The 26,325-nt window shown below is 47.0% G+C and overlaps 1 protein-coding gene and 1 pseudogene across 1 annotated transcript in view; both read left to right on the plus strand.

Annotated features, from left to right (window-relative positions):
- Positions 1 to 26,325, plus strand: part of LOC126272054 (SH2 domain-containing protein 3C) — a 950,261-nt gene that overhangs the window by 160,076 nt on the left and 763,860 nt on the right. The gene's annotated exons all lie outside the window — the stretch shown is intronic.
- On the plus strand, positions 15,889 to 16,006 carry LOC126274378 (5S ribosomal RNA; annotated as a pseudogene).

Genomic DNA, 26,325 nt, shown 5'->3' on the forward strand with positions numbered 1-26,325 from the left:
AGGTACACTGAGCGAGCAACGAGAAGTCATCGAGGTGTCCTGTGCGGCTATCACACCGGCAACAGCGGAGTCGACATTGTTTGGCTGCTAATGGTGGTCACTTTGAACACATGAAGTAAAATAAAATAAAATTCCGTGCAAGAACTGTAACGGTATCTCATTTAGCTCCGTTAATATTGTCCACAAAAGAGTGTCTACATTTTTCTGGACCCCTCTGTATTGTGGGTGGCACAAAACTTTATAAAATAGGCAGCCCAAGCCGTTGTAATTCGTACTAAATTGAGGTTGAATAAAACCGCAAACAATCGTGAAGCGATATTTTATGCACGACCGGTTTCGCTGCTTTAAAGTAGCATCTTCAGGCAGTTAGTAGTGTCATGTAGAGGCTGACAATTGTTGAAGTATATGAAAAAAAACGTAAATTAATTTCAACCTACGGGGTGCATACCCTTTATTCAACACGTCAATGTCGGTACAGATGTTCGGATTTGCGTTACGATATGTTCGATATGATCTGGCGCAAGCGAATAGTGAAATTCTGCATGACCCGCTGACGTGTCGGATCATCGATGCTGTCGATGACCAACTGAATGAATGTTGTCGGCTCAGTAATGGTTTTGGGGTTATTTCTCTACACCTTATCTTTAATATGGTCCAGCAAAAAGGATTCGCAGGTGATCAGATCCGAAGAATATGGCAGCGAATAGAGGCCCACGGCAGTGGCCTCTAGGTACACTAGATCCAGAATCCTGTCCCCAAAAGTGCTCCTCCAGGACGTCAAACACTTTCCTTCTTGGACAGCGTCGAGCTCCTTCATGCATGAACCACATATTGTCAAAATCAGGGTCACTTTGGACAACAGGGATGAAATCAAATGGTTCAAATGGCTCTGAGCACTATGGGACTTACCTGCTAAGGTCATCAGTCCTCTAGAACTTAGAACTACTTAAACCGAGCTAACCTAAGCATATCACACACATCCATGCACGGTGGCAGGATTCGAACCTGCGACCGTAGGGATGAAATCATCTTCCGAAACGTTCACGTACCGTTTGGTAGTTATCGTGCCATCAAGGATATCACAAGGATTATTCTGTAAGTGGACGTTACAAAGCACACAGTCACTTCTCGATCGAGAAAAGCGGATTCTCAGTCCTCCAAATGCGCAAATATTGCTTATTGGTGAACCTATCCAAATGAAAATGGGTTTCGTTGCTAAACTAAACCGTCGAGCGAGTACCAATTTCTATCATGCCCCGCGGCCAACCGTTCAGAAGCTGTGACTATTTTATTTCAGATAGTTATATAATTGTCACCTGTAGATTAGCACACCGAGACGCATCCGAACGTTTCTAGTCACAGAATCCAGCCACATGAAAAGGGGAAGTGGTGAAGAAATAATAACCGACAGACCATTGGGGAGAACAGTGCAAGGGATTAGGCACAATAAGTCAGAAGCGAGGAGAATATCACATATTAGGAGGCCCCGTATATAATGGTAAACCCCGTAGTTGGTTGTCACGAGGGTAGAGCACTGGAGGTGGTCAGCTGTATACTAAAATGGCGGGGGATCACCATACGACGGGAGGCGCTGTACGATGGAGGCCCACAACACGCGGTAAGTGTGGCACCATTGTTGCGGAATCTCTGGAGGTGTTAGCAGAGAGAGGCGTACCGAGGATGGTGCTCTCAAGCTCAACAATGAACACAGGATGGACACAACACGTCGTATTTTCGGGCGAGTCCCGGCTCTACACGGTCGGAGTGGCCGAGCGGTTCTAGGGGCTACAGTCTGGAGCCGCGCGACCGCTACGGTCACAGGTTCGATTCCTGCCTCGGGTATGGATGTGTGTATTGTCCTTAGGTTAGTTAGGGTTGAGTAGTTCTAAGTTCTAGGGGACTGATGACCTCCCATAGTGCTCAAAGCCATTTTCAACCGGGTCTACATACTGCATGACGAGGAATGTATCTGTGTCGGGAAATTGGAAGGAGAACAAACGTTAGCGTAGTGCAGTCGTTACCGCGATATGCGCCCAGCACTTGTGATATTATGGAGTACAACTTGGTGCACAACACAATCATCTCTGATTCAGATAGTCTGTAATCTTCAGAGTTTCCGTTGCATTTCTGAAGTGTTAGGGTTGGCTGTGGTCGATTAGGTCTTCGTAGAGTTTAACAAGATAACGCAAGACCACGTGTTGCTAGTGGTGTCCTAATAGAGAGCGTGTTGGACTGTTGCCCTGCCGACAACGTTCTCCAGTTCTTTCACCCACTGAAAGCCCCTAGTCATGATCTGACGACAGAATGGTACAGGCACAGCCACAGGCGTTTGTCAGATACCAAACTCCGACCGAACAGGCCCACCGGCTCCGACCGGCCGCCGTGTCATCCTTAGTCGCAAGCGTCACCGGATGCGGATATGGAGTGGCATGTGGTCAGCACACAGCTCTCCCGGCCGTATGTCAGTTTACGAGACCGAAGCCGCTTGTTCTCAATCAAGTTCCTCAGTTTGTCTCACAAGAGCAGAAAATGTGCTCGACCTCTACTAGATTCCGCACTTGGTTACGCCCAGATTTAATCACGCATTCTTCTTACTGTACTGCGAAGTATTTGCTAGCCTCCCCGGTGGCGCAGTACTGTAACGGCCAGCAGGGCAGCTACAGAGGTAAGCCGGCGGCGTCGAAGCGGAACGTGCTTGCAGGCGAGCCGGCAGCAGCAGCAGCAGGTGTGACGGACGCCACGTGTGGCCGCGGCGCGTTGACGCGAAGCGCTCATCCGGGTCAAGGGCCGCCATTGACAAGCGGGGCAGGGCAGCAGCCGCCAGCCACCGGCCGCGCTGCGACACCCAGATACAGGCTCCAGCCGCCACTCACTCTCACCTGTCACACCGTCCGCTGTTTCTTTCCAACTTCACATTTCCCCGACAGGGAGCGGGAAGTAAATACACTACTGGCCATTAAAATTGCTACGCCACGAAGACGACGTGCTACAGACGCGAAAATAACCGACGGGAAGAAGACGCTGTGATATGCAAAACATTAGCTTTTCAGAGCATTCACACAAGGTTGGCACCGGTGGCGACACCTACAACGTGCTGACATGAGGAATGTTTCCAACCGATTTCTCATACACAGACAGCAGTTGGCCGGCGTTGCCTGGAGAAACGTTGTTGTGATGCCTCGTGTAAGGAGGAGAAATGCGTACCATCACGTTTCCGATTTTGCTAAAGGTCGGATTGTTGCCTATCGTGATTGCGTTTTACCATATCGCGACTTTGCTGTTCGCGTTGGTCGAGATCGAATGACTGTTAGCACAATATGGAATCGGTGGGTTCAGGAGGGTAATACGTAACGCCGTGCTGGATCCCAACGGCCTCGTATCACTAGCAGTCGAGATGACATGCATCTTATCCGCATGGCTGTAACGGATCGTGCAGCCACGTCTCGATCCCTGAGTCAACAGATGGGGACGTTTCCAAGACAACAACCATCTGCACGAACAGTTCGACGACGTTTGCAGCAGCAGGGACTATCAGCTCGGAGGCCATAGCTGCGGTTACCCTTCACGCTGCATCACAGACAGGAGAGCCTGCGATGGTGTACTCAGCGACGAACCTGGGTGCACGAATGGTAAAACGTCACTTTTTCGGGTGAATCCAGGTTCTGTTTACAGCATCATGATGGTCGCATCCGTGACGTCGCGGTGAACGCACATTGGAAGCGTGTATTCGTCATCGCCATACTGGCGTAACACGCGGTGTGATGGTATGGGGTGCCATTGGTTACACGTCTCGGTCACCTCTTGTTCGCATTGAAGAACTTTGAACAGTGAATGTTATATTTCCGATATGTCACGACCCGTGGCTCTACCCTTCACTCGATCCCTGCGAAACCCTACATTTCAGCAGGATAATGCACGACGGCATGTTGGAGGTCCTGTACGGGCCTTTCTGGATACAGAAAATCAACTGCTGCTCTGGCCAGCATATTCTCCAGATCTCTCGCCAATTGAAAACGTCTGGTCAATGGTGGCTGAGCAACTGGCTCGTCACAATACGCCAGTCACTACTCTTGAACTGTGGTATCGTGTTGAAGCTGCATGGGCAGCTGTACCTGTACACGCCATCCAAGCTCTGTTTGACTCAATGCCCAAGCGTATCAAGGCCGTTATTACGGCCAGAGGTGGTTATTCTGGGTACTGATTTCTCAGGATCTATGCACCCAAATTGCGTGAAAATGTAATCACATGTCAGTTCTGGTATAGTACATTTGTCCAATGAATACCCATTTATCATCTGCATTTCTTATTGGAGTAGCAATTTTAATGGCCACTAGTGTACTTTTCTCATGCTCGTTTTCTTACTACGTTATTTATTTGCACGTGTGGACTACAGGCCACTCAACTCCAGTAATAATTGAAAATAACGAAATTTTATGTGTGATTTTAGGTTTTCGTGGCATAGGAAAATCTGAATAGTTCTCAGGTATTCAATCGGGAAGCGGTCGTCCAAACGTAATATCTCGGCAAGCCGACTTCTTGCCATTTTCATGCCTTTCTGATGACTGAGTTATATGTGGCGGATTAAACGCGGCATGCATCGCATATTGCTCAGTTATCAGGAAAGCCTGAAGACGGCGGGAAGTCAGCTTGGAGATATATCTTTTGCACGACTGCACCCGGCTTAATCGTGAGAACTAAAACAAAGGAAATTTTACTTGTCGTCTTTATAAAGTGTAGTAGGAACAATATGTGATAAAATTTGGGGGTAATTGGAGTTAAGCAGGGGCGACCTTTGCTGCACAGGGCTGCCACCATGCCTCTAACCCGACTGGGGCTCCGGATGAGAGATGTAGATATTTCGTTCGGTGATCTGACAATCACAACGGTGGCGTACCAGTCTGTCGGGAACCCACAACCAGATGTTTCCAGTGGGTCAGAGATCTGAAGAACGTGGTGGCCAAGGAAACAGTCGAGTAGCCTCTGTATCGAGCTTGATCACGACAGTGCGGTGAACACGCAGTCTTTCACTATCCTCCTGAAAGGTAGCCTTACGGAGATTTCAAAAACAAGATTGCAGTCACAGGCCTTAAAACGTCAGAAATGTAACGCCTGTCGTCCAAAAATTACTGGCTGTATGACCCAGGGGTGGTTGGTTGGTTGCTTGTCGGGGGAGGGGGCAAAACAGCGAGGTCTTGGTCCGATCCGAATGGTTCAAATGGCTCTAAGCACAATGGAACTTAACATTTGAGGTCATCAGTCCCCTAGAACTATTTAAACCTAACTAACCTAAGGACATCACACACATCCATGCCCGAACAGCCGGCCGGGGTGGCCGAGCGGTTCTAGGTGCTACAGTCTGGAACCGAGCGACCGCTACGGTCGCAGGTTCAAATCTTGCCTCGGGCATGCATGTGTGTGATGTCCTTAGGCTAGTTCGGTTTAAGTAGTTCTAAGTGCTAGGGGACTGATGACCTCAGAAGTTAAGTCCCATAGTGCTCAGAGTCATTTGAACCATGCCCGAACAGGATTCGAACGTGCGACTGTAGCAGCAGCGTGGGTCCCGACTCAATTGCCTAGAACAGCTCGGCCATAGCGGCAGGCTTTCGCATCCGATTAGTGAAGGATTGGGTAGCTAGTCGGCCTACCCGCCCATAGGAACCATGCCGGCATTTGCCTGAAGCGAATCAGGGAAATCACGGAAAACCTATATCAGGATGGCCGGACGACATTTGAACCGTCGTCCTCCCTAATGCGAGTCCAGTATACTATTCACTGCGCCACCTCGCGAGGTGACCCAGAAGTGATTGTACGGTATCACTGCACAACTGATACCACAGAGGTGGCTATCATTGTCGAAGACTGCTAAATTTCCAGCACAAGTGCAGCGGACGTCCACCAGCGGTCGCTACTTCAGCAGGTGCCGTTTAACTCCGATCAGCACCAGAATCACGACCCCTGTGTGCAGCACCGCCAAGGTGCGAGAGTCAACCGCGTACAGAGGTGCCAAAAAATGGTTCAGATGGGTCTGAGCACTATGGGACTTAACATCTGTGGTCATTAGTCCCCTAGAACTTAGAACTACTTAAACCTTACTAACCTAAGAACATCACACACATCCAAGCCTGAGGCAGGATTCGAACCTGCGACCGTAGCTGTCGCGCGGATCCGGACTGAGCGCCTAGAACCGCTAGAGCACCGCGGCCGGCACAGAGGTGCCGCCTGCAGCTGCTGTCCTAATTACTCCCCAGTTATTCCCCAGTTACTTTTCGGGGCCCAGGCAGTATACTTCCATGACGATGTCAGCGGAGCCACGTAGGAGAACAGTGACGTACATCGTTATTCAGTCTCTACCGCGGCTCAGAGGTATCAGCTCACGACTAGGACAGTTAGTTTTGTGAAACTTTAATTTCAGTCATGTGAAACAGAACTACTATACAGAGACTTAAAACTGTTCGTGTCAATGCCATCAGTTCACCAGATGCAGATCTTCAGTGTACACTGATAAGCCAAATCATTATGACCACTGCCCACGGCAACGCTGGTACGTCCTGGTAGCGTTGCAGGCACTTGGTGCGTTAACAAAAGTATGTAAGCGGAGCAGACACGGACAGGGAACGACCCTAGCGTAGATATGGGCTGAAAATGGGGAAAATCCATTGAGATAAGCGACTTTGACAAAGGGCAGATTATTATTACCCAGAGACTGTGGACGAGTATCTCGAAAATGGCGAAGCTGGTCGAATGTTCACCTGTTACTGTCGTGAGCATTTACGGAAAGAGGCAAGACAGTGGAACTACCATTAGGCGCTAAAAGGTTGGACGTCCACGACTCTTCATAGAACGTGGGGTTCGGAGGCTTGTCTGCTGTGGAATGTAGGATAAATGTGGCATCTCTACCGAAAGACTACAATGCTGGTGCACGCACAAGTGTTCCGGAGCACAGCGTTCATAGTACATTGTTGAACATCGATCTCTGCAGCAGACAACACCTATGTGTTCACGTGTAGACCTAAACACAGGCCGGCCGGTGTGGCCGAGAGGTTCTAGGCGCTTCAGTCTTGAACCGCGCGACCGCTATGGTCGCAGGTTTGAATCCTGCCTCGGGCATGGATGTGTCTAATGTCCGTAGGTTAGTTAGGTTTAAGTAGTTCTAAGTTCTAGGGGACTGATGACCTTAGAAGTTAAGTCCCATACTGCTCAGAGCCATTTTTGAACCTATTTTTCAATATACTCTCCGTTCAGTGCGACGGTCTTACGCCACCTTACTGGGAGGGCCCGTGAGCCTGCATGGTACCACTCTACTGGCCGTCGTCGAAGCCAACGACTTGGTATATCAATAACTTTCCCCTCATCCACGTACTGCCTCCCGCGGAGTTCGTCCTTCTTTGGCCCAAAGAGACATAAGTCGGTAGGTGCGAGATACGGACTGTGTGAAGATCACAGCGGGACACAATTCTGAGTCCCGTAGCAGGTCGACGAGTATGTCACCACTACCAACAGAAACACAAAATCTTGTACATGACTGCACGTTCAGAGACCGTGAATAGTTACAATTGAAAGAAAGTCACTATTTTTAACAAATTAACCGTGTTTCGACAGTGCAGTGTCGAAGCCAGGTTAATTTGTTAAAAATAGTGACTGAGGGCTGACTTTCTTTCAATTGTACCAAAAGAAACATCCAATTCTGCAGAGAGGTGTTTGGTTGTGACCATCGGCCACCTCGAATGAGATTGTCTCCACGTTCCAACATTGCAGGAATCTCATTTGTGTGCGGCCGACCGACACGCGAGAGATCGCACAGATTTGCGCAATCTTGTTGCAAATGATGACAGACGCCTCGCCCAATGACTCAACGTGCTTTTGTTCATTTCTAGGCCCGCGCAGCCCGTTTCCTGACATCATACCGTTCTAGCATTTGTTCTTAATAGTTGATATAACTAAACACTGACACTATTTAAAATTAAAAGTGCCAAAAAGGATAGGATCACCACGAACATGTGTGAATTAACGCATTCAAGCGAAAGGCTGTTTTTGGGAGACACGATGAAGATCTGACGCAATCACCAACAACCCTCGAAACAGAAAGGGTGCTATCATGGTCTAGAGGTCAGATGTCATGTGTCATAAGAAGACTACATGATGTAAATTGTAAATTTTTGGTAAGATCAAACTGCTTAGATCATCGGTCGCTAAGCTTACACACTACTTAATCTAACTTAATCTATGGACAATACACACACCCATGCCGGAGGGAGGACTCGAACGTCTTCATGATTGTTCTTGTTCTACTTCAGTTAATTACGCATTCAAAATAAACATGTATGTACATGAACATGTATGGAGTTTAAGGTTTTGTGACAGAAGGGAAAAACTGATTTTGCCGTTGTTCTTTCCGCTTTACGCACTGTACATTCGAAATAAACCTGAGTTTTATAAAATTCGCATTTTTGGGCCCACAGAAACTTAACACTTTGTTAATCTGCTCCAGGATAGCCTCTGATTTTCGGTGTGATTGTGTTATAGCAAGAGATCTGTTACCGTAAATGAGGTCAGTAGATTTTTTTCTTCTGGGGTGCTATGAACAGGAGAGTTTATGGGGGACTAATAGACTCTCGAGTGCACATAGTGATCAGAATCGCTTCTGTCGTTGAAGCTGTACTAGACCGTGTGTCATATTTGCAGACACGTCATTTTGTGTAGTTTTCTGAGATAACGAAGGTCAGAATTGTGAAAGAAACAGTGACGTACCTTAACAGATTGTATACCAGGGAATACACTGTTGTTGCATCACTCGAGAATTCTGTTCATCTATTCCCGTGCATATCACATTTTTATACAAGTTTCCTGCTTACACTGTTGTTGCATCACTCGAGAGTTCTGTTCATCTATTCCCGGGCATATCACATTTGTATACAAGTTTCCTGCTTACACTGTTGTTGCATCACTCATGAATTTTGTTCACCTTTTCCCATCCATATCACATTTTTATACAACTTTCCTGTTTACACTGTTGTTGCATCAGTCGTGAATTTTGTTCATCTATTCCCGTGCACATCACATTTTTATACAAATTTCCTGCTGCTCCAACACGCCGTACACGTGTGATTTGTAACTCAGTAAAGAGCGTTTGTAGGCCAAGAGTTCATTAACTACGCTCGTACCCAGTTTATGGGGGACTAATATATTCTGAAACTTTGTTGGAAGAGCTCGCAGCTACCTTGTGTACGACAAACAGTTTGAAGGAACTGGCTGCTTCGCTAGTGCGCTGTCCAGCAACTTTCCTCGCCCCCTCAGGATCCTTTGTGACTGCAGCTAACGCGGCTGTTACGTCTAGTACCGAGTTATCAGTTCACTTCGGCGCATTGCCACCAAACAGCAGCAGCACACCTTAATTGTAACGTTTGGGCCTATTGTGAGCGCTGATTGCGCCTATCGGCAGCGTAACCCAGCGCAACTACCGGAACGCCAGCGCTAACTCCGCAGCAGACGTTAGCGAGTTCCACGCGCGCTTGTTAGGGCTCGCTCTTTATAGCGCCAAACTACGCCTTTGTCTCTGTGAACAATGAGAGCGTAAATTTTAATGCATCGTAATACATAATGCTATGCCGCGACAACAACAGTATAAATCCAAAAGCAACTGTTAGCCTTTCAAACGACTGTGAGCTGCTTAAGTGCTGTTCATACTATCTGGTACTTTAATACGCAGCGTAGCTACTGAAATGAGATCTGAGGTAAATGTCCGGTAGCTGCGCTCAAAAGGGTGATACGAGTGGCATTCAATGATTATTGAAACTCTTTTTTTTCTCGGCCAATTTCGGTTGAAAAAAATGTGGAATTTGTTGTGGGACATCGTGGAATATTCCCAATTAAGCCCATATAGTTTCATGAATTTCCGATAGCTGACGACGCTATACGTTGCCTAAAAATGTCTGTGACGAACGTGCGTTCCAATCAGGTAGCTGTCATTGAGTCTCTTTTGGTGGAGAACCAGAGCACCGCAGATAATCAGAGGCGCTTGCAGAATGTCTGTGGAAATCTGGCAGTGAACAAAAGCACGGTGAGCCGTCGGGCGAGACGTTCGCCACCATTGCAACAAGGTCGCACATACTTGTCCGATCTCCCGCGTGCTGCCGGCCGTAGAAAGCTGTGACTCCTATGATGCTGAAACGTGCGACGCTTTCATGCGAGGTAATCGACTAATCGCAATCACACACCTCTCTGCTCAACTGGATGTGTGTGTTGGCAGTGCCAGCACAGTCGTTCACCAGTTGGGGCACTCAAAGGAGTGTGCCAACTGGGCTGCTCGCCGCCTAACGGAAGATCATAAATAGCAACAAGGGGCCATCCGTGTAGGTTAGCTTAGGTTAGTGGTGTTCAACGTCCCGTCGACAACGAGGTCATTAGAGACGGAGCGCAAGCTCGGGTTAGGGAAGGATGGGGAAGGAAATCGGCCGTGCCCTTTCAAAGGAACCATCCCGGCATTTGCCTGAAACGATTTAGAGAAATCACGGAAAACCTAAATCAGGATGGCCGGAGACGGGATTGAACCGTCGTCCTCCCGAATGCGAGTCCAGTGTGCTAACCACTGCGCCACCTCGCTCGGTCCATCCGTGTAATACTGCTTGTGTATTACGAGGCTGATAGTGACAATTTTTTTGTCGAACATCGTTGCAGGCGATGAAACTTAGGTTCGTCACTTCTTAACTGGAAACAAAACGGCAGTCCATTGAGTGGCGCCACACCACCTCTTTTCCGCGTCCGTCCCCGGTAGCTGAATGGTCAGCGTGACGGATTGTCAATCCTCTGGGTCCGGGTTCGATTCCCGGCTGGGTCGGGGAATTTTCTCCGCCCAGTGACTGGGTGTTGTGCTGTCCTCATCATCATCCTATCATCCTCATCGACCGCAGGTCGCTGAAGGAGCCTCATAGTGAAAGACCGGCATCCCGCGAACGGTCTGTCTGACGGGGGGCCCTAGCCATACGATAAAATGAAAAAAATAATAAAAACCGCTTTTCCGAAGAAAAAATGAAGATAAAATCATGGCGACGGTCTTCTGAGACTCTGAAGGTGTAACGATAAACTCTGAACTATATTGTGCTCCCGTCAGGAAACTGAAGAAACGACTTCGGCCTGTTTCTCGCCACAAAAATGCAAACGAACCCCTCCTTCTCCATGACAGTGCAAGGCTTCACACGAGTCTAAATCCGAGAGGAGCTTACACGACTTCCGTGGACTGTTCTTCCTCATCCACCATACAGCCCGGATCTATATGGTCGGCGCAATGAAAGATACACTCCACAGGAAGAACTACGTGGATAATGGGGAGGTAACTGACGCAGCAAGATGTTGGCCTCGACGTCGACAAGTAGAGTGGTGCCATGCGAGTATACACACCCTTCCAGTAAGGGGCCGTAAGGCCGACACATTGAATGGAGATTATGTTGAAAACTACGGTTTTCTGACCCGAAGAGCGGAGAATAGTATGGTGCCTTGGAATCCTGAATAAAACCACCCTGTCGTCAGAAAAAAAGTGTCGCTTTACTCACTGAACACCCCACGTATTTAGGGTACACCGTGGAACGTAATGGGTTACCGACTATGGTCAGCGCTGCTACAATCTTGCATTCGTTACCGAGCGTCAGTATCTGTTCCTACAACCAAAGGCAGCTTTACAACTAAGAAACACTGGTTCTGTTTCTCCTTTACCTCCTCCTCTTCCCCCATTTAGCTGTTTATTGCATGGTACTGTCCCCATCTTGGTCTGTCAAGATCCCTCTTTTATCGTGATTAACATGTTATTTTTTTACATTTTCTGGGTCTAATGTTTTCCGAGAACAGCCCGTGTACTTTTGTTATTAAAAACTGAAGTTTCGGTTGATTCGAATCTCTGGGCCACTGCACCAATGCTATCGTTGTCGTTGGTACCACATTGTCTAAGACTGGGATACATTATATCCGTCCGCAAATTATCAAAAATTTTCTTAAGATTTACAAACGCAATGTAGAGGGTGTAACGGGTATATATGCAGATATTTCTGTCGATGACTGGGGATAGTGCACTGAAAAACATTACATCAATATTTACGTCTTTCGCACAATAATAATTATAGGCTTTACACGTCGTATGTTTTACGTTTATTAGTACCTACAATTACATGTGGCGAGAACAAGTCCTGATGCTTGGGCAGCAGGTCAGGTGTTGTGGAAGCAAAATGGTTAGTCTGTACCGACAGGTGTAGTCGACTTAGTTGTGCAGAACAACTGAACAGAAAACTTTACGTTGTGAAGTTTGTGACGTGTTTGTGGGAAGACGGTTCCATTCAGAGAAAAAACAAATACCCTGTTGTGTGTACATGTTAAATTACCACATATGAAAGTATCTGCAGCTATACTCGTTTCACCATGTATGTTTCTTTGTTTTTTCTCTCTTCTAGTCTACTTTTCATTTTCCGTTGCATTATGCAGTGAGGCACTAAAAATGTGGCTCTAAGCACTATGGGACTTAACATCTGACGTTACCAGTCCCTAGACTTAGAACTACTTAAACGTAACTAAAGTAAGGACATTATACACAGCATGCCCGAGGTAGGATTCGAACCTGCAACAGTAGCAGCAGCCGGCCGCGGTGGTCTTGCAGTTCCAGGCGCGCAGTCCGGAATCGCGCGACTGCTCCGGTCGCAGGTTCGAATCCTGCCTCGGGCATGGATGTGTGTGATGTCCTTAAGTTAGTTAGGTTTAAGTAGTTCTAAGTTCTAGGGGACTGATGACCACAGATGTTAAGTCCCATAGTGCTCAGAGCCGTACCAGCAGCGCGGTTCTGCACTGAAGCGCCTATAGCCGCTCGGTCACAGCGGCCGGCAGTGAGGTACTATTCCGAATATTTTTGTTACATGTGCATCTTGCACAATCAGTTTTGGTACGTGATGTTTGCTATTTTCCAGTACCTTATTTACACCCACGAGGCAAAATGTTGTAGATACCTGCTTAATAACGCCTTCATCCACGCTTGGAACGCAATACAGCAGCGATTCTGTGCGACATGGATTCGATACGTGCTAGCTAGGTTCCCAGAAGTATGTGGCAGCAGTTGTCTACCCACATGTGATGCAGTTCTCGTTAATTACGGACCAGTGGCGTTGGAGTCGCGGTGGTGGCGCCCCATAGCGTTTGAGCTGTGTTCCTCCAGGTTCAGATCAGGCGAATCTGGTGGCCAAGACATCAATGTGAGTTCACCGTTATGTTTCTCAAATCACTCCAGCACGATCCTCGCCTTCTGACAAGGGCAGTTATTCTCCTGGTAGATTTCTTCGCCGTCAGCGAAGACATCAAGCATGAAGGGATGCAGGTGATCCGCAGTATTGTTCACTCACTCCGTGGCCATCTGACTACCTTCGATTGGTACCACAAGTGTCATGGAACACCGCTGAATGACACCATACCGTAGTACTACCCTCATCGACGTGTCTCCGAGGCGCCGAGCACATTCAGTCGTGCGTCCACCTGGATGACAGCATACCCGGGCACGACCTTCTGGTCATAGACCTTATGGAACACTGAACGTCATTCATCTGACCAGGCGACATGTTTCCATTGATCTACAGTCCAATGTCGGTGGTCCTGTGACCACTGCAATCCAACTACTGATTTAGCTCGCTCAACATGCAAACACGTAATGGTCGTCTACAGCGGAGTCTCATGTTCGGCGATGTGTTGTGAATGGCGTGGTCCGAAACACTTGTGATTGCACCAACATTGTGTACTGTCGTCATATCTGCAACAAATGGACTCCCATCCTGCTTTACAGAGCGGGCAAGCCTGAGAGCACCACGTTCTGTGACAGAGCGTTGACGTTCTACATCTTGTAGCCTGCGAGTGGTTTAAGCATCCTTCAACCACTTTTCATAGATGCTCACGACGGTTGCACGCGAGCAGCCGACCCGCGTAGCCGTTTTCCAGGTGCTCGTTCCCAGGCACCGGAACGTAACGAACTGCGACTTGTCAGAGTCGTTAGAATGGCTCCCGTTGTTTGGAGAGGAGTGGAGTTCCTCCACTGCCGCACTTTCATGGTGCACAGGGTGTTCTTCTGTCACCTCTGTGGAAATGGTTAAAATTTCTATCGGAGTACCACAGGATGCGAGTCTGTGATGTTGTTCATACGTCTGGATGCGATCACACATTAATGTGATCCCATTTGGGGAAAAACCTGGGCGACAGTACGAGTTGGCGCTAGTGCTGTTGGAGGATCTGTATTGGTAGCACCGACAGTTCGTGCAAGGTGTCAGGATAAGTAATAGTAGGAAATCAGCCATAGTGGCTGGGTGCTAACGATGTCTCCTGAAACAACCGCGGTGGTCTCCAGCCCGCAATATGTCTAGGTCGTCTTCGGAGTGGTTGATTTCATTATAAAATGAGCTGCTCTGTATAATTTATCGTGTGGGATCTGTTTCGGTTCTTGTGTAGTCTGTTTCCCTAACACATTAAATAATCTCTTCCCGCCTTCAACTGACAATTAATGCATTAAATTTAAGGACTGTGACGGGCGGACTTACATGCATTGAGAATAGAAAATAGTGCATTGAGAATGGCGAGCTACTAGCCGAAATCTGGATTTGCGTAGTAAAATCTGAAAAAGGACGACTGATTGCTGCACTCTGTGATTTATAAGTTAAATTTAAGGGTTAATCTGAAACAGTTCATTTGTTGGTTAACAAGTCTAAGTGAAAAGTCAATCTGAAAATGATGACCCTGGGTACAAAACATTATTACTCTTCGGTCGAAATGGCTACGCTGTGCTACAAGCTCGTCCCCTATTTCCAGACGTTCCTACCACATCCAGACCAGTGAGAAGCTGAAATCTCGAGGACTTACTAATGAAAAAGGTAGTCAAAACGATTAAATTTAAGCCTCACCAACGGTCTGCTGATGATGACATTTATTCGATATTTTTCCTTCACAAATCCAGATCCAGTTGGGAGTATGTTTAATGGAATGGTATTTTGTAATTGCTCAGTCACATAAGCTCTCTCCGAAACTTCAGCAGACAAAAAGGCCCAAATCAAAACATGTCTATTCTTCATTTCGACATCTAACAATACTGTGTCCGCCGGCCGGTGTGTAGAGTGGTCCTAGGCGCTTCAGTAAGGAACCACGTGGCTGCTACGGTCGCAGGTTCGAATCCTGCCTCGGGCATGGGTGTGTGTGATGTCCTTAGGTTAGTTAGGTTTAAGTAGTTCCAAGTTCTAGGGGACTGATGACCTCAGAAGTTAAGTCCCATAGTGCTCAGTGCCATTTGAACCACTTCCAACATCAAATCCCTATTAGGCCTACTACAAGCAAAACGTTTTATTTTAGAAAATAGTTTCACGTTTCATTGATATGCTCGTTTCTCATACATGAGACCCAAAAGTAGTAGTAGTGCGAAATTTTTATAGAAATTTGGAATTGTCATATTCTTTCTTGTAATTTGTGTGATGTCCCCGGTTCTTCTCCTTCCTCTTTCTAGCCAACAATCTTCTCATCACTAACACTGTAATTGTTCCTGCCATTCTCGAAACTTATTTTCTGGTTAACATCGCTAACCCTGCCAGAATCACCGTTCAGTTATCCCGCATTTATGTTCCGGTTAGGCGTTATTAGGTGTTCGTACAACACGTTCTCCGCGCTATTCCGAGAACAGAACTTAAGCGGCAAACTGGGAACTGTACAAGTGGGATTCATTAGTGTAGCGTTCTAGCACAAATTTTCTGTTAAAATTTCATTTTCTTTTCTACACGGAGAAGATAATACGTAATCTTTCTTACCTGTTATTCTCGTTAATCGTTTATTTTCACTCCGGTAGTCTGAATCTGAGGATTTCGTTATGAATTATACCAACGCTTATCATTCGCAGGCAACGGCTTTGCCGCAGTGGATACACCGGTTCCCGTCGGATCACCGAAGTTAAGGGCTGTCGGGCGTGGCCGGCACTTGGATGGGCGACCATCCGGGAATTCATGCGCTGTTGCCATTTTTCGGGGTGCACTCAGCTTCGTGATGCCAATTGAAGAGCTACTCGACCGAATAGTAGCGGCTCCGGTCAAAGAAAACCATCGTAACGACCGGGATAGCGGTGTGCTGACCACACGCCCCTCCTATCCGCATCCTCAGTGAGGATGACACGGCGGTCGGATGGTACCGATGGGCCACTTGTGGCCCGAAAACGGAGTGCTTTTATCATTCGCACACCGTATCAACCACAAGAACATACAGCGTTTGGCATTCACCCGCTTAGGTTTACTCGGCTAATATCGTATAGCCGAGACCCCTTTTGTTTGTGGGAAAGTATTTTTTCTGTCTAGATGCGACGGAGATTCCCCTGGCAGAGACATCGCGTACACTATGCACGCATTCGTTAATCAACTTATTATTCGTTCAGGAATCAACTTAGAATGTGTTCAAACATGACCAAAAACAGACAGGGATGCGTTCAGACCCCCTTAAATCCGATTCGATGTAAAGTACACAAGCGGCAAGACGCAGTCAATACCTTCGCTGCGCAGTGCCGATGGTACTGTAATCGACGACTGTGCCGCTAAAGCGGAGTTATTGAACTCAGTTTTCCGAAATTCCTTCACCAGGGAAGACGAATGGAATATTCCAGAATTTGAAACACGAACAGCTGCTAGCATGAGTTTCTTAGAAGTAGATACCTTAGGGGTTGTGAAGCAACTCAAATCGCTTGATACGGGCAAGTTTTCAGGTCCAGATTGTATACCGACTAGGTTCCTTTCAGATTACGCTGATACAATAGCTCCGTAATTAGCAATCATATATAAACGCTCGCTCAACGATAGATCTGTACCTACAGATTGGAAACTTGCGCAGGTCGCAACAGTGTTTAAGAAATGTAGTAGGAGTAATCGAACTACAGACCTATATCATTGACGTCGGTTTGCAGTAGGGTTTTGGAGCATATACTGTATTCAAACATTATGAATCACCTAGAAGTAACGATCTATTGATACGTAATCAGCATGGTTTCAGAAAAACACAAAGCATCTAGCTCTTTATTCGCACGAAGTAATGGCCGCTATCGACAGGGGATCACAAGTTGATTCCGTATTTCTTGATTTCTGGAAACCTTTTGACACCGTTCCTCACAAGCGAATTCTAATCAAGCTGCGGGCCTATGGGGTATCGTCTCAGTTGTGCGACTGGATTCGTGATTTTCTGTCAAGAAGGTCGCAGTTCGAAGTAATAGACGGCAAATAATCGAGTAAAACTGAGGTGATATCAGGTGTTCCCCAGGGAAGCGTCCTGGGACCTCTGTTGTTCGTGATCTATATAAATGAGCTGGGTGACAATCTGAGAAGTTCTTTTAGGTTGTTCGCAGATGATGCTGTAATTTACCGCCTAGTAAGGTCATCCGAAGACCAATATTAGTTGCAAAACGATTTAGAAAAGATTGCTGTATGGTGTGGCAGGTGGCAATTGACGCTAAATAACGAAAAGTGTGAGGTGATCCACATGAGTTCCAAAAGAAATCCGTTGGAATTCGATTACTCGATAAATAGTAAAATTCTCAAAGCTGTCAACTAAGTACCTGGGTGTAGCCGGCCGGAGTGGTCGTGCGGTTCTAGGCGCTACAGTCTGGAGCCGAACGACCGCTACGGTCGCAGGTTCGAATCCTGCCTCGGGCATGGATGTGTGTGATGTCATTAGGTTAGTTAGGTTTAATTAGTTCTAAGATCTAGGCGACTGATGACCTCAGAAGTTAAGTCGCATAGTGCTCATAGCCCTTACCTGGGTTTAAAAATTACGAACAACTTCAGTTGGAAAGACTACATAGATAATATTGTGGGAAGGCGAGCCAAAGGTTGCGTTTCATTGGCAGGACACTTGGAAGGTGCAACAAGTCCACTAAAGAGACAGCTTACACTACACTCGTTCATCCTCTGTTAGAATATTGCTGTGCGGTGTGGGATTCTTACCAGGTGGGATTGACGGAGGACATCGAAAGGATGCAAAAAAGGGAAGCTCGTTTTGTATTATCACGTAATAGGAGAGAGAGTGTGACAGATATGATACGCGAGTTGGGAGGGAAGTCATTAAAGCAAAGACGTTTTACGTCGCGGCAAGATCTATTTACGAAATTTCAGTCACCAACTTTCTCTACCGAACGCGAAAATATTTTGTTGAGCTCAACCTACACAGGTAGGAATTATCATCAAAATAAAATAAGAGAAATCAGAGCTCGAACAGAAATGTTTACGTGTTCGTTTTTCCCGCGCGCTGTTCGGGAGTGGAATGGTAGAGAGATAGTATGATTGTGGTTCGATGAACCCTCTGTCAAGCACTTAAATGCGAATTGCAGGGTAATCATGTAGATGTAGATGTTGTTGAATCAACTTATAAGGTATTCAAAAAGACCGTAAATCTACTATCTGACTTCTGCTCCGCTTGTAACCGCCGTCAGGCGGCATTCCATTCGCGCTCGGTACGGGCCCTAATGTTTTGGCCCATCAGTGTCTATTGGCTACGCTGGTCCGCCGTATCGCCGCTGTCTGCAGGAGCCAGCGTCGTCGGCGACCGCTAGATGAGGAGAGACCGCAGCGCCACACCTCGCGAGGCTAATTGGGTGCCGGCGTGCTGACGCAAGCGGGCCCCGCGGCCTACTTTACAACGAGGCGCTATCGCAGCTCACGTCTCCGGCCATCTGAAACCCCGTTCTTACTGCCGCATCGCGCCGTGTAATCTATTCAATTAGTGCGGGTCGCGGCAGCCCGTTGCGCGCGCGTCAAGGCGACATCCGCCGCCTTTCTGCGGCGAACACAAACACAGCGCTGCACGTTCCGCCTTCGCGCCGCGGCAAGTAGTTCGCTCTACGGCTGGTTTCTAGGCCACCGCTGCTCGAGGCATTATCTCATTTCGCTTATCTTTCTATTTTACGGTCCACCTACAAGGCGGCGTCAACTGCCTCGTTTCTTCACGCAAGGGTGTCCCCATTCGCGGTAACTTAGACCGACGATTGCTGCCTATTCATTCCTCAACAGAATACTTGAACGATGCTCGTTTCGTATTACCTCTCCTTCGGTTTACGTGCATAAGAATGTCTACGACAAGTTTTACTGCATATAGTGCGGTATAATCTGCACATACTTTGCACGCTTGCAACGTATTACAGTCGCGTCATTTAAAATCGGTAAATTGTGTTTTCGTTTAGCTGTGGTCCACAACCATCAAAGGTCAACTGGAAATAGCCATTGTTACGCTTGTGTTCCGTCATATAAATTTTATTGCAGAAGAAGGTTCAAATGGCTCTGAGAACTATGGGACTTAACATATGAGGTCATCAGTCTCCCTAGAACTTAGAACTACTTAAACCTAACTAACCTAAGGACATCACACACACCCATGCCCGATGATCTCAGATGATTAAGTAGTTTTATTTTTTATATGAGATGATGGAACTGGAACTGTTCTGAAACCGGTCGTGTTTCTAATAAAATATTGTGGATGAAGCAACTGTCCTGCGGTTTCTTCATTTTTCAAAATAGACTTCGGCAGTTGCGGCTGACGCATAAGAAGAACTCTTTGAACAAAAAGATGATGACATTTTATATCCAAAATTGTAATAAGCGGTAAAACAGTACAAGTCACGCATTTTAAATACTTCAGATACGGTATATCACATGGAGACGAAATTGCTTATTCACATTACATAGAGACATTTAACTCAGTGAACGGTGTTATAAGTTGAATCCTACAACGGAAAGTAATAGGCAAAGCATGATACGTTGAAGAGAGTATGGCCCACGAATTGCTCACTCCATATGTGATGAAGATGTCACCAATATTCTCGACGTGGGAGAAGTTATCGGAGGCGGGAGAGTTCGCTGGGACACCACGCATTACGTTGGCGTTGGCTGGCGGTGGGGTGCACGTGCTGAGAACCTGAGGCGGTAGCGCACGTGCATTCCGCGGCTGCGACGTGGGGCCACGTGCTGGTCACGTGGAGCCAGACGGCGAATGTCGGGCAGAGAGCCAGTGGCCGGGGCGCCGTGCCTCAGGTTCCAGGGCGCGCGCGCGTCCAAGCTGCGAACCCACCAGGCGTCCACTGTGTCCAGGTACGAGGGCCGCTTCCTGTGTTCTCACAAAAGTAAAATCAATGGAAACCACTTTTTGGACTAATCGCTCTATTTAAATCATTTAAGGTTGGAGCTCACTCTTTCGACCGCGTTTTTTGTGAATGAATTTCTTTTTGGTAAGTTCTTCTGATTTGTCTCGTAGACAGGTTTCACTGAAGTTACTGCGCCTTCGGTGGGTGTTCTATTTGCTTTCTATCAAACAACAGGAAGCGTTCAGTGAATTCGAAAGTATAATTCAATATACCGACTTGACCGGAAACCCTAGGAAGTTCTGGTCTTACCTTAAATCAGTAAGTGGCTCGAAACAGCATCTCCAGACACTCCTAGATGATGATGGCATTGAAACAGAGGATAACACGCGTAAAGCTGAAATATTAAACACCTTTTTACAAAGCTGTTTCACAGAGGAAGACCGCACTGCAGTTACTTCTCTAAATCCTCGCACAAACGAAAACTGGCTGACATCGAAATAAGTGGCCAAGGAATAGAAAACCAACTGAAATCACTCAACAGAGGAAAGTCCACTGGACCTGAAGGAATACCAATTCGATTCTACACAGTGTAGGCGAAAGAACTTGCCCCCCTTTTAACTGCCGTGTACCCCAAGTCTCTAGAGGAACAGAAGGTTTCAAATGATTGTAAAAGAGCACAGGTAGTCCCAGTCTTCAAGAAGGGTCGTCGAGCAGATGCGCAAAACTATAGACCTATATCTCTGACGTCGATCTGTTGTAGAATTTTAGAACATGTTTTTTGCTCGCGTATCATGTCGTTTCTGGAAACCCAGAATCTACTCTGTAGGAATCAACATGGATTAACGAAACAGCGATCGTGTGAGACCGAACTCGCTTTATTTGTTCATGAGACCCAGAAAATATTAGATACAGGCTCTCAGGTAGATGCTATTTTCCTTGACTTCCGGAAGGCGTACGATACACTTCCGCACCGTCGCCTGATAAACAAAGTAAGAGCCTACGGAATATCATACCAGCTGTGTGGCTGGATTAAAGAGTTTTTAGCAAACAGAACACAGCATGTTGTTCTCAATGGAGAGACGTCTACAGACGTTAAAGTAACCACTAGCGTGCCACAGGGGAGTGTTATGGGACCATTGCTTTTCACAATAAATATAAATAACCTAGTAGATAGTGTCGGAAGTTCCAAGCGGCTTTTCGCGGATGATGCTGTAGTATATAGAGAAGTTGCAGCATTGTAGCGAAATGCAGGAAGATCTGCAGCGGATAGGCACTTGGTGCAAGGAGTGGCAACTGACCCTTAACGTAGAAAGAAGGATCCTTTATTGTATGATTATATGATACCGGAACAAACACTGGTAGCAGTTACTTCTGTAAAATATCTGAGAGTATGCTTGCCGAACGATTTGAAGTGGAATGATCATATCAAATTAATTGTTGGTAAGGCAGGTACCAGGTTGAGATTCATTGGGAGAGACCTTAGAAAATGTAGTCCACCAACAAAGGAGGTGGCCTACAAAACACTCGTTCGACCTATACTTGAGTATTGCTCATCAGTGTGGGATCCGTACCAGGACGGGTTTACAGAGGAGATAGAGAAGATCCAAAGAAGAGCGGCGCGTTTCGTGACAGGGTTATCTGGTAAGCGTGATAGCGTTACGGAGATGTTCAGCAAACTCAAGTGGCAGACTCTGCAAGAGAGGCGCTCCGCATCGCGGTGTAGCTTGCCGTCCAGGTTTCGAGAGGGTGCATTTCTGGATGAGGTATCGAATATATTGCTTCCCCCTACTTATACCTCCCGAGGAGATCGCGAATGTAAAATCAGAGAGATTCGAGCGCGCACGGACGCTTTCCAGCAGTCGCCCTCCCGCGAACCACACACGGCTGGAACAGAAAAGGTAGGTAATGACAGTGGCACGTAAAGTGCCCTTCGTCACACACAGTGAGGTGGCTTGCGGAGTAAAAATGTAGATGTAGATGTAGAAAAGTTGCCTTTTCACTGTCTGCGTATCTATAATTTCAGTGAAACTTCCTGGCAGATAAAAACTGTGTGCCGGACCGTGTTCGAGTCTCGGTCCGGCACAGTTTTAATCTGCCAGTAAGTTTCACATCAGCGCACACTCCGCTGCAGAGTGAAAATCTCATTCTGGAAACATTCCCCAGGCTGTGGCTAAGCCATGTCTCCACAATATCCTTTCTTCCAGGAGTGCTAGTTCTGCAAGGTTCACAGGAGAGCTTCTGTGAAGTTTGAACGGTAGGAGACGAGGTAGTGGCAGAATTGAAGCTATGAGGGCGGGTCGTGAGTCGTGCTTGGATAGCTCAGATGGTAGAGCACTTGCTTGTGAAAGGCAAAGGTCCCGAGTTCGAGTCTTGGTCCGCCACACTATTTTAATCTGTCAGGAAGTTTCAAGTTTGCAGAATGTACGACATGGCTTAAATTGTGCTCTGAAGGTGTCGTTTCCATTGGTACGCGGCGCGCACAGAGGCGCACCATCAAATGATAGCCCTTTGGCACTCAAATAAAAATTTTGTGTCCCGTTTTGCGCTCTGACGAGCAAGCCACGCTTCTATTAATCTTTGTCAGGGGAAACCCGACACTACTTTTTTCGCGGCAATCGCCTCCGAACGCGCGCCTTATAATCAACGACGATGCGGGTTACAATTACGGACAGCTTGAATGGGACCGATCAGATAGATAAGGCTAATCAAAACTGCGTTTTATGGGCAGGACAATTAGAAAACTGATTATATCTACGATAGAGACTGTCTACACCACGCTTGTCCGACCTCTGCCGGAGTATTGCTGAGCGGTATAGGATTCTTACCAAATAGAATTGAAGGAAGATATCGAAAAAGTTCCAAGAACGGCAGCTCGTTTCGTGTTATTGCCAAATAGGGGAGAGAGTGTGACAAATATGATACGCGAGTTGGAATGGCAGTCATTAAAACAAAGCCGTATTTCCTTGCGTCGAGATCTTTTCACGAAATTTCAATCACCAACTTTCTACCCCAAACGAGAAAAGATTTTGTCGACATCCACTTAGGGAGAAATGACCATCATAATAAAATAAAAGAAATCGGAGTTCGCACTGAAAGATTAGAGTATTCGTTTTTCCTACGAGCTGTTGGAGCGTGCTGCGGTAGAAAAATAGTTTGAAAGTGCTTCGATGAATCCTCTGCCAGGCACTTAAGTGTGAACTGCAGAGTAGCCATGGAGATGTAGATGCCTAACGAGTGATTATCGGTATACACAACAATATGCAGCTTGCAACGCCTCACTCACCTTCTCATGAATTTTCATTGGGTATCACTGTACGTAACTGAAGAAAACTAATGATTACCCGCCGTTCTTGCAATGAAAACGTCACAACATCCAGTATCAGAATCACTCCTCAGTATCGCCACACGCATCTTGTGGTCGCGCGGTAGCGTTCTCACTTCCCGCGCCCGGGTTCCCGGGTTCGATTCCCGGCGGGGTCAGGGATTTTCTCTGCCTCGTGATGGCTGGGTGTTGTGTGTTGCCCTTAGGCTAGTTAGGTTTAAGTAGTTCTAAGTTCTAGGGGACGGATGACCCTAGATGTTAAGTCCCATAGTGCTCAGAGCCATTTGAACCAGCCAATATCGCCACAGTCATTTAGTCGTGCCGTAAAACTCTGCCATTAGTATCAAGCATATACAAAGAGCACCTGTGAATTTTAAGCCAAACCGCATGTTTCTAATTGCTATCAGTCCTGCGAAAAAAATCGGACACCTTAGAACTTCAATGAAACTCATACCTCTCGATTTCCGTCTATCTAATACTTATCACTGTAATGTGCTACGAACACCACTGTAAGGAAGGATATAAATACAGCAATCACTCGCAGTCCCGTTGGTTTTTTTTGTTTTTTGTTTTGTTATTTCCGCACATCCAGATTTCAGCTGTAAATAGCAATCTTAACTGCATTTAAGTCCGGTATTATAATCCAACAGATCCCCAGCAGAACATGTCACCATAGGACGTTAGTTATGTAGGAGGAGGGAACTCCTGTCTGTACACCAATGGAGTCATAAGGTGACATGTTCTGCTGGTTGTCTGTTGGATTATAATAACGGACTTAAATGCAATGAAGATGGCTATTAATAGCTGAACTCTGCATATGCGGAAATACACTACTGGCCATTACAATTGCTACACCACGAAGATGACGTGCGACAGACGCGAAATTTAACCGACAGGAAGAAGCTGTGATATGCAAATGATTAGCTTTTCAGAGCATACACACAAGGTTGGTACCGGTGGCGACTCCTACAACGTGCTGACATGAAGAAAGTTTCCAACCGATTTCTCATACACAAACAGCAATTGGCCGGCGTTGCCTGGTGAAACGTTGTTGTGATGCCTCGTGTAAGGAGGAGAAATGCGTACCGTCACGTTTCCGATTTTGATAAAGGTCGGATTGTAGGCTATCGCGATTGTGGTTTATCGTATCGCGACATTGCTGCTTGCGTTTGTCGAGATCCGAAGACTCTTAACAGAATGGGTTTAGGAGGGTAATACTCGGTGACCATGGCTGCGGTTACCCTTCACGCTGCGTCACAGACAGGACCATCTGTGATGGTCTACTCAAGGACGAACGTGTATGCACGAATGGCAAAATGTAATTTTTTCGGATGAATCCAGGTTCTGTTTACGGCATCATAATGGTCGCATCCGTGTTTGGCGACATCGTGGTGAACGCACATTTGAAACGTGTATTCGTCATCGCCAGACTGGCGTATCACCCGGCGTGATGGTGTGGGGTGCCATTGGTTACACGTCTCGGTCACCTCTTGTTCGCACTGACGACACTTTGAACAGTGGACGTTACATTTCAGATGTGTTATACGACCCGTGGCTCTACCCTTCATTCAATCCCTGCGAAACCCTACATTTCAGATGTGTTATACGACTCGTGGCTCTACCCTTCATTCAATCCCTGCGAAACCCTACATTTCAGCAGGATAATGCACGACCGCATGTTGCAGGTCCTGTATGGGCCTTTCTGGATACAGAAAATGTTCGACTGCTGCCTGGCCAGCACATTCTCCAGATCTATCACCAATTGAAAACGTCTGGTCAATGGTGGCCGAGCAACTGGCTCATCACAATACGCCAGTCACTACTCTTGATGAACTGTGGTATCGTGTTGAAGCAGCTTTACTCCTACACACCATCCAAGCTCTGTTTGACTCAATGCCCAGACGTATCAAGATCGTTATTACGGCCAGAGTTGGTTGTTCTCGGTACTGATTTCTCAGGATCTAAGCATCCAATTTGCGTGAAAATGTAATCACATGTCAGTTCTAGTATAATATATTTGTTCAATGAATACCCGTTTAACATCTGCATTTCTTCTTGATGTTGCAGTTTTAATGGCCAGTAGTGTAGTAAAATCCGAAGTTGGTGTCTGCATCAATGACTGTGGCAGAGGGCAACTGCAGACCAACATCGGAATTGTAGGGCTGTTAGTGAAAAGAGTGAACACACTACATTAAGCAGAGCAATTTTCTGTATGTTATCGTTAGAGAGCGACACGAAATATCTGCTACGATTGCGTCCTTGTGACCCTTGACGCTACTGAAAGAGAGCATCGTGGTTTATTTAACTGTTTAGGCGAGCTCGTCGCTGCAGAGTAATTACGGGACCGACAAACGAGCGGTGCTGGACGATTTGCGGAAACAAAAGGCCGTAAATTGGTCCGAGTCATTAATTCATAAAGAGTCGTTAAGGGGGCAGCACCTCGGCTGCAGGCGCCACAGACAATGGCCTCCCCTCCCCGTCGCACACCCACGCACCTGCGGCGCCGGCACGCCCACCCACAAAGTGCCGCCACCGGCGCAGGAGCGAGGGCGGGGGCGGGGGCGGGCTCTGACGTGGGAGGCAGCGGCGCGTCACGACAGCCATCCAACTGCTGTCGAGTAAACATCTCGAACTACTAGGCCTGTCCTCAACGTGGAGGTTTCTGTGTCAGGCACTGTGCTATTCGAGCTGGTATCCGCTGGCCTTCCTGCGAGTTTTAACCAGCTGCAGTCTCCGAACTACGGTGAAAATTCCTTTTTTTTTTCCACATATCGCCGTTGCGGAAACAGTACTGCGTAAGTGATTTTTTCCTCCTTTCCCGATACCGGTCATTTGTCATACTGGATTCAGCGTTTCTTTTGTTTCCGCCTCGATGGCGAATTTTCAAATCTTGACTATGAAGCGA

Source organism: Schistocerca gregaria, chromosome 5 (genome assembly GCF_023897955.1).
Source record: "Schistocerca gregaria isolate iqSchGreg1 chromosome 5, iqSchGreg1.2, whole genome shotgun sequence".
Taxonomy (NCBI): Eukaryota; Metazoa; Arthropoda; class Insecta; order Orthoptera; family Acrididae; genus Schistocerca; species Schistocerca gregaria.